This window comes from Kogia breviceps, chromosome 17 (genome assembly GCF_026419965.1).
Source record: "Kogia breviceps isolate mKogBre1 chromosome 17, mKogBre1 haplotype 1, whole genome shotgun sequence".
Classification (NCBI taxonomy): Eukaryota; Metazoa; Chordata; class Mammalia; order Artiodactyla; family Physeteridae; genus Kogia; species Kogia breviceps.
The window spans coordinates 3,001,634-3,010,139 of record NC_081326.1 but is presented as its reverse complement, the minus strand read 5'-3'; the positions used below and the strand labels follow the sequence as shown (position 1 = coordinate 3,010,139).

The 8,506-nt window shown below is 47.0% G+C and overlaps 1 pseudogene; it reads left to right on the top strand.

The window, feature by feature from the left end:
- Positions 1 to 7,599: 7,599 nt before the first annotated feature.
- Positions 7,600 to 8,198, top strand: LOC131744166 (EKC/KEOPS complex subunit TPRKB pseudogene; annotated as a pseudogene).
- Positions 8,199 to 8,506: the final 308 nt, after the last annotated feature.

Below are 8,506 nucleotides of genomic sequence, written 5' to 3'. Positions count from 1 at the left end.
TGACTGGCTTATTTCACTTAGCACAGTATCTTCAAGGTTCATTCATGTTGAAGCATCTATCAGAATTTTCTTTCTAAGGCTGAATAAAATTTCATTGTATGTATACACCACATTTTGTTTCTCCACTCGTCTGTCCATGGACACTTGGATTGCTTCCACTTTTTGGCTATCGTGAATAATGCTGCTGTGAACACGGCTGCACAAATATCTCTTCAAGTTCCTGCTTTCAAGCCCCTGTTCTTTGGGGATATACCCAGAAGTGGAATTGCTGAATCATATTGTAATTCTTTGTTTAATTTTTTGAGGAATCACCATATGCCGTTTTCCACAGTGGCTGCATCATTTTATATTCCCCCCAACAACGCACAAGTGTTCCAGTTTCTCCACACCCTCACCAACTCTTGTTATTTTCTCAGTTTGTTTTGTTTGATTGTTTTTTTATAATAGCCATCCTAATGAGTATGAATTGGTATCTCATTATAGTTTTGATTTGCACTTCCTAATGATTAGTAATATTGAGCATCTTTTCTGTGCTTATCAGCCATTTGTGTATCATATTTTTTAATATCTATTCAAATTCTTTGTTCCTGTTTAAATTTGGATCATTTGGGTTTCTTGCTACTTTCTTTTTTTTTTTTGCGGTAGGCGGGCCTCTCACTGTTGCGGCCTCTCCCGTTGCAGAGCACAGGCTCCGGACGCGCAGGCTCAGTGGCCATGGCTCACGGGCCTAGCCGCTCTGCGGCACGTGGGATCTTCCCAGACCAGGGCACGAACCCGTGTCCCCTGCATCGGCAGGCAGACTCTCTACCACTGCGCCACCAGGGAAGCCCGCTACTTTCTTTTGATTATTGAGTTGTTAGAGTTCTTTAAATATTCTAGAGTCAAGTCCCTTATCAGATATGTGATTTGCAAAAATTTTCTTCCATTCTTTTGGTTGCTTTTTACTATCTGGAGTCCTTTATTCAAAGTGTCCTGTGAAATTAAAAAAAAAAAAACTTTAATTTTTATGAAGTCCAGTTTATCTTTTTGTGCATTGGCTGCTTGTGCTTTTGGTGCCATATGTAAGAACTAGTGCAGAATCCGAGGTCACAAAGATTTATACCTCTGTTTTCTTCTAATTGTTTATAGTTTCAGTTCTTACATTTAGGTCTTTGATCAATTTTGAATTTTTTTTTATATGGCACGTGGTAAGGGTCCAACTTGATCCTTTGGCATGTGAATATCCAGTTTTCTCAACACCATTTGCTGAAAATACTATAATTCCCCACTGAATTGCACACTTGTCAAAAATCAGTTGACTATAGGGGCTTCCCTGGGGCGCGGTGGTTGGGAGTCCGCCTGCCGATGCAGGGGACGCGGGTTCGGGCCCCGGTCCGGGAGGATCCCACGTGCCGCGGAGCGGCTGGGCCCGTGAGCCGTGGCCGCTGCGCCTGCGCGTCCGGAGCCTGTGCTCCGCAACGGGAGAGGCCACAGCGGTGAGAGGCCCGCGTACCACAAAAACAAACAAACAAAAAGCAAGAAAAAAAGCCAGTGCTCAGCAAACGTTAGCTATCATCAAAATAATATTTATAATTGTCATAATATCATTGTAAGTCTAAAAGTTTTCATTATACTATTTTGATTTATTTTCTTGCCACCATTAATGAGATTGTGAAACACACACAAGTCAAAGATCAAAATTATCAGAATGAATTACACAGCAACTCAACCATGAATAAATAATTTTTTATTATAATTTAAAAGTATAGGAAAATATTAAGGTCAAGAAAGAAGGAAAATAGATTTTAATTTTCATGTCCTTCATGTGTAAACAGTAAGCCCCCTGACAAATATTTCCTACTGGACCAGAGTTAGGGTGTGCAGAATCCATTTGTTTTTTCTGATTTTTAAATCTCTACTCATGTCACACACAGGAGCCCCGAATTGTGGGAATTCCAGACATCTCTCAGTTCTCCAAAGCGGCCAGGTCCAAGGTCTGGGCGTCTAATGTGGGAACGTCCTTCTCCAGCTGGGCCAGCTTCCCTGCCATTCTTCACAAGGACTGTGTGTATGGCACCAGACTTACTTTCCCAGAAGTGCTTCTGGGACCTGGGTCTGCACAAAGGGGCTGTGAAATGTGCTTCCCTCCTGCTGGCTCAGCTGACTCCCGTGCCTCAGGTCACACACCGTTCCTAGTTCCTATCAACTTTTCCCAAAGGAGCCCTGGGCTTCTGCAGGAGCCAGCACTTCCCTGGCACAGGAAGTTCTATTTACACTGTCTTGGAGCCCTGGGCTCATCCATAAAAGGGAAAAGAGTCCTTTAGGAAAAGGGCAGGGTGCTTGGAAACTCTTTAAAAGTGAAAGCTTTGCAACCGGTTTCTGTTGTTTTACACTGTTGGTTGATAACAATTTTTCAGAATATAAAAATACGTGCTCTTTGGACTAGTTGAACCGTAAATCTGAAAGCTGACATGACAATAAACAAAAAATATGGGAGAATGTCATGCGAACCCTCCAGAGTATACACCTAGACCAGTTATTTCTTTCTTTCTTTTTTGTTGAATTAATTTTTATTTTTGGCTGTGTTGGGCCTTTGTTGCTGTGCACGGGCTTGCTCTAGTTGCGGCGAGCGGGGGCTACCTTCGTTGTGGTGCGCGGGCTCCTCATTGCGGTGGCTTCTCCTGTTGCGGAGCACGGGCTCTAGGCACGCGGGCCTCAGTAGTTGTGGCTCACGGGCTTAGTTTCTCCACGGCACGTGGGATCTTCCCGGACCAGGGCTGGAACCCGTGTCCCCCGCATCGGCAGGCGGATTCTTAACCACTGCGCCACCGGGGAAGTCCCTAGAGCAGTTATTTATTTCTTTAGCCTTCCAGAACATAATTCCAGTTCGTACGTGAATTATTCAGTCATACTTTAAATGAGGAAGAAAGGCTACTAGACTTTGTTATATCATGATGTTTAGTCTACGGATGGCCGTTATCAATTTTCCATGCTGGTGTCAAACGTGTAAGTAGTCTTCCATCAGCTGATAGACAAACTTAATGAGTGATCTGAATCCCCCAATTCAGCAAAAGGTTTGCCAGGAAAAGAATGCACTGGGAGAGGGGGGCTTTGGGAATCAGAGCTCTTAGGGTGTTTCATCATAATGGTCAATAATTATTTAATCACAATTTAAATTATTAAAAATAATTAACCAGACTATTAATAGTAATTGTGAACAATTATGATGAATTGTTACAAAGCATTAAGTGCTTTACACATATAAACTCATTTAACCCTCATGATAACCTTGTGAATGATACACTGTAAGAATTACGGCTAAGTAACTTGGTTAAAGTCATGGTAAGTAGTGAAGCCAGGACATAAACCCTGGGTACCTGGGCCCATAGAGCGGCGCCCTAACCATTATGATCCACTGCCTCTTACACTCTGTGTTCTAAGCACTTTAGATACATTAGCACTTTAAATTTAAACAACACCAATAATGTGGTAGGTTTCGTGAGAGAACATTCAGCCATTCTTCATTTATTCAGCACCTGCTAACACCTAGGACCACACCTAGATCGAACGCAGTGATTCTGATGTCCTTGGGGCTGGAGAAAGAGGCTAAGAGGCCAGCATCCTCTGTGTGAGCCCCTCTGCATTCCTGGTCACAGATGTATCCATCTATCCATCTAGCCACCTAACCATCTGTCCAACTGTCCATCTGTCCATCTTTCCATCTAACCATCTATCCATCTAACTGTCTATCTGTCTATCCATCTATCCACCTAACCATCTGTCCATCTTTCCATCTGTCCATCTGTCCATCTGTCCATCTAACCGTCTATCTGTCTAACCATCTATCCGTCTATCCGTCTATCCATCTAACCATCTGTCCATCTGTCCATCTGTCCATCTAACCATCTAACCATCTATCTGTCTAACCATCTATCCGTTTATCCATCTATCCGTCTATCCATCTAACCATCTGTCCGTCTGTCCATCTGTCCATCTAACCGTCTATCCATCTAACCGTCTATCCGTCTAACCATCTATCCGTCTATCCATCTATTCATCTAACCATCTGTCCGTCTGTCCATCTAACCGTCTATCCGTCTATCCATCTATCCATCTTTCCAGCCCCACCTCCCCCACCTCCATCATCACCTCCTCCCCAGGCTCTGCACAAGGTTCCCTGCATGGACCCGGGCACATGTTTTCTGGGCACATGTTTTCACTGGCTGGAACGTGCTCCTTGCCTTTCAGCCACTCCACTTCACCCCCTCAAACCCCAGCTTGGGCATCGCCTTTCCGGACCCCTGCAGGGAGGGTTCATCTTCCTTCTTCCTTTGTGCCCCCCGGGCCCTGCCGGCCTCACCAACGGCGGGTAGCGATGCATCACCATTGCCTTTTCACGGGGCCAACCTGCAGGTCTGGAGAATAGAGCTGGGTCTTATGGAACCATGAAGTTCCACTACTGAACCCAGCGCCTCACACAGGGTACGCAGTCAGTAAATGTGGAGTTGGTCTGTTAAACGGATTCTATCATCTTCTTTGGAAGTTACTTTCTCCAAACCTTCAGGACGCTGGAGAAATTGTATCATGAAGAGAAGCACCCAGTAGGCCAATTTCTGAGAGAGGCAAGGTTGAAGGGTGGTTTTTGTTTCTTGCTTGTCTAGCTGCCGCTACTACTGTGTAGATGACACAGGTCGAGGGTGGAAGGCACTGGGTAGAGAGGAAGGAGGGGAGGACGAAGGCGACAGCTGAGAACCTAAAGTTTGGGAGAAAACAGTCAGTAATTTCCTCCCTTCGCAATCAGGTTTCTCAAATGAGTTGTCTGTGGCTGTCTTGTTGTTTTCTTCACCTTCTAGCACCTTCCATGTGGCTTTCTCAGGGGTCACCAATGGCCTCCACATGTGGCTGCCACCGTAAACCACTTCTCCGTATCTTCAGGACCAGAGCAGGATGTAAAGTAATCCCTCTTTAGAGGAGGAACAGCCACTCGGTTGTATCAAGAGGAGAGGAAAACTAGGACAGATGCAGGTGACGGTACAGATCTGGCGGCCCAAAATCCACGAGGTCTTGTCGGATATTTCTATGTTTTATGTTTTTTTTTTTTTTTTTTTTTTTTTTTTGTGGTACGCGGGCCTCTCACTGTTGTGGCCTCTCCCATTGCGGAGCGCAGGCTCCGGACGCGCAGGCTCAGCGGCCATGGCTCACGGGCCCAGCCGCTCCGCGGCACGTGGGATCTTCCCGGACCGGGGCACGAACCCGTGTCCCCTGCATCGGCAGGCGGATTCTCAACCACTGCGCCACCAGGGAAGCCCCTCTATGTTTTATGAAACGAAAATGAAAACCAAAGTCAATGAAGGAGAGGTGGGGCATATTTGAGGTTGAAGGAAATGATAGAAAACGTCTGAAAAGTTTTTTCAGAGGCTGGAGTGGAAGCAGATCAGAGAAGCGTGGTGAGACTGCTGGCCAAAGGAGCCCTCCTGAGGGTGGTGGTCCAGGGTGCGTAGTGATACCAGTGTGCGTGGCTGGGGACCTTTCCTCCAGCTCTAGGCTCACGTGCCCAGCTGCCCAGTGCAAGGACAGACGGTGAGTACAGTTGGGTCCATCCCACCCCCACTTTGCCAGGCGTGTGCTAGAAAAAGAAGGGCACGTGAGCTTAGAGCCTGCAAGAAAGTGGTGGCTGGAGGAGCCGCAGCATCCGACCTGAATCCCGGCAAAGTTAACAGAGGAGCGACCCACGAACAGGGAGATGGCGCAGGGGCGTGGATGGCACCCCGAGGTCGAAGGACGGTGCTGGCGGGAATCTCTGCCCAAGAAGAGGCAGGAACAGGCTTGGTGACCAGCGAGGAGGATGTCTGAATTCGTGATTTTGGAGGTGGAGCAGTTTCAAGAGATAATGTGGTTCAGACTTCACATTCTGAACCGTGAGAACAGGAAGCCGTGAACATTAGAGAATAAGGTCACTGGGTCACGGAGCTAAGAGGTCACGGGGTCAGATGTGTCAGAACGAAGGCAAACTCCAGGATGAGGAGGAAGAATCAGGGTCTGAGTGTCTCATGAAGGGCAGTGAGTGGCCAGGAGAGGCCTCAGCCGAGCCCTCCGTCCTAAAGCTCAGTTGTTTGGGCAGTGGCGGCAGGTGCAGGCTGACCTTGACATTGCCTTGGTTGTCCATTTTCCTCTGAGAGCGCCTCTACGCGTCCAAGGCGGTGAGAGAGTCGGTAGCCAAGCTCACCTCTTGCCTTCCAAATTCAGGCTTTATCTACTCTTCTAATCTGCCTCTTGAAACCGTCTTAGCTGTGAGAATCTGCCGCTCAAGTTAAAGGCAGGAATAAAGGTATAAAAAATAATAATGTGGGCTTCCCTGGTGGCGCAGTGGATAAGAATCCGCCTGCCGATGCGGGGGACGCGGGTTCGTGCCCCGGTCCGGGAAGCTCCCACGTGCCGCGGAGCGGCTGGGCCCGTGAGCCGTGGCCGCTGCGCCTGCGCGTCCGGAGCCTCTGCGTACCGCAAAATAAATAAATAAATAAATAAAAATAAATAATAATAATGTAAGTGGCGCAGCATTTCCTGTTTAAAATTAGAAAAGCCACTGCTTCTCAGACTAGATGTGTCTGCAGCCAAAAAAACGGGGTCATATAAGTTTCGAAGGAAAATGGGCGGTGGATTTTGCTCTCGCGAGAGTGAGCTTGGCGGTGCGGGGGGAGAGGGCGAAGCCCCACGGGGAGGCGCCTAAGACAGACTGCCCCCTCCTGAGCACACCGTGTCCTCTGGAAGCCAGCCGGCTGGAGGGATGGGCTGCTCGGGCCACTGAACCATTTCCTAGCCCGCATCAAGCAACCTGGAGGGAGTCCAGGTTTCACTGAGGAGGCTGAAGAACGTTTTTTATTTGATATCGTATCACTTGAGGATCAGGCAACTCCCAAACAGATTTCCTCTGTGATGAAATACCTTTTTTCCTTTAAAAAGTTGCAATTTCTTAGTAAAGATTACTCAGCTAGTCCTTACCATAACCCATGAAGACAATACGTATTTTTAATTTTTGACTTAACAGCAAGGAAACGCACTCACAGATGGAAAATGATTTCACTAAGGCCATCCAGTGAGTCAAGCCCAGCACCGAGCTGGACAAATTAGGCATCCCAGGTCTCAGCTATTAAGCTTCTAGGTCCTGCTAATAATCTGAGACAAAAGAGAAGCACTCTTACGGTATCTCTGGAAAGTAATTTTAATGCCAAGTTTTGTGATTAGACTACACGGCACCCTTTCCTGTGGAAAAGCTCTACTCAGCAGCTTGGTAAGGAGGACAGGACAGGAGGGGACAGGTGTACGAACGGAGCACAACACACAGGATGCAGTAGCTGCTCAATAAAAAAGGGCCCTGCCAGCCCCGGCACCCATTTTCTAGGCCACGGATGTGATTCTCGGCGTCCTTGTTAATCGAGCGCCTCCCGAGGCCCGGCCCTGGGGTGCAGCCCGGCAATGATCCGCTTAGCCTCTCCCTGATGTGTCAGCTGACGATACACCATCCCGATACGGCCACGACTCACCAAAGTTGTGCCAGAGGAGCTCGCGGGATAGGGAGCTGGTCCTGGATTCTGGGGGCACTGAACCCTGCCTATCGATGAAATGCAGTTAACGTATCAGCTGGACCTATTTCCTGAATACAGGGTGACATTTCTGTTACTTAAAGATGTAAAAAATGCTGGAGACTTGAGACAAAAGGCCATGGAAGGTGCCATTGATGGCTCATTAATAAATCCTACAGTGACTGTCGATGCAGTTCAGATACTTGTGGCAGCAAACAAAGCAGTTCACCTCTACAAACTGGGAAAAATGAAGACAAGAACTCTATCTACTGAAATTATTTTCAATCTTTCCCCAAATGACAATATTTCAGAGGCCTTGAAAAAATTTGGTATCTCGGCAAGTGACACTTCAGTTCTGATTGCTTATATTGAAGAGGGAGAAAAACAAATAAATCAAGAACACCTAATATCTCAGGTAGAAGGTCATCAAGTTTCTCTCAAAAATCTCCCTGAAATAACAAATATTACGGAAGTCAAAAAGATATATAAACTATCTTCACGAGAAGAAAGTATTGGGACATTATTGGATGGTATCATGTGTAGAATGAAAACAAAAGATGTTTTGTGAAATGACAGAAATATTAAAAATGTTCAGCAATTATAAAAAAAAAAGAAGTCTCCCTGCTGCTGCCCTGCCCACCAGTCTCTCTCCTCCCGTGGTGTCCCCCGCAGCGAGGCTGGACTCAAGGGGTGACAGTCCCCCCCACCCAGTCTTGCTTCAATGCTGACCTGACCTCCTCCTGGTCCAGCTCCTACGCAGCAACGAGCGAGCCAAGCATCCGGGCTGTGGTTTATCAGTCTCTATGCTGAGGCTCCCACCCACATGTGTGTTTTTCTCCTAACTACACATGTGAGAATCTAGTTCTGCCTAAAGGGCTTAGTTATTAATTCACTCAGAAAAACAAAAACAAAAAACTACCTTTGTCAACAGAGCACTCTGATATGAA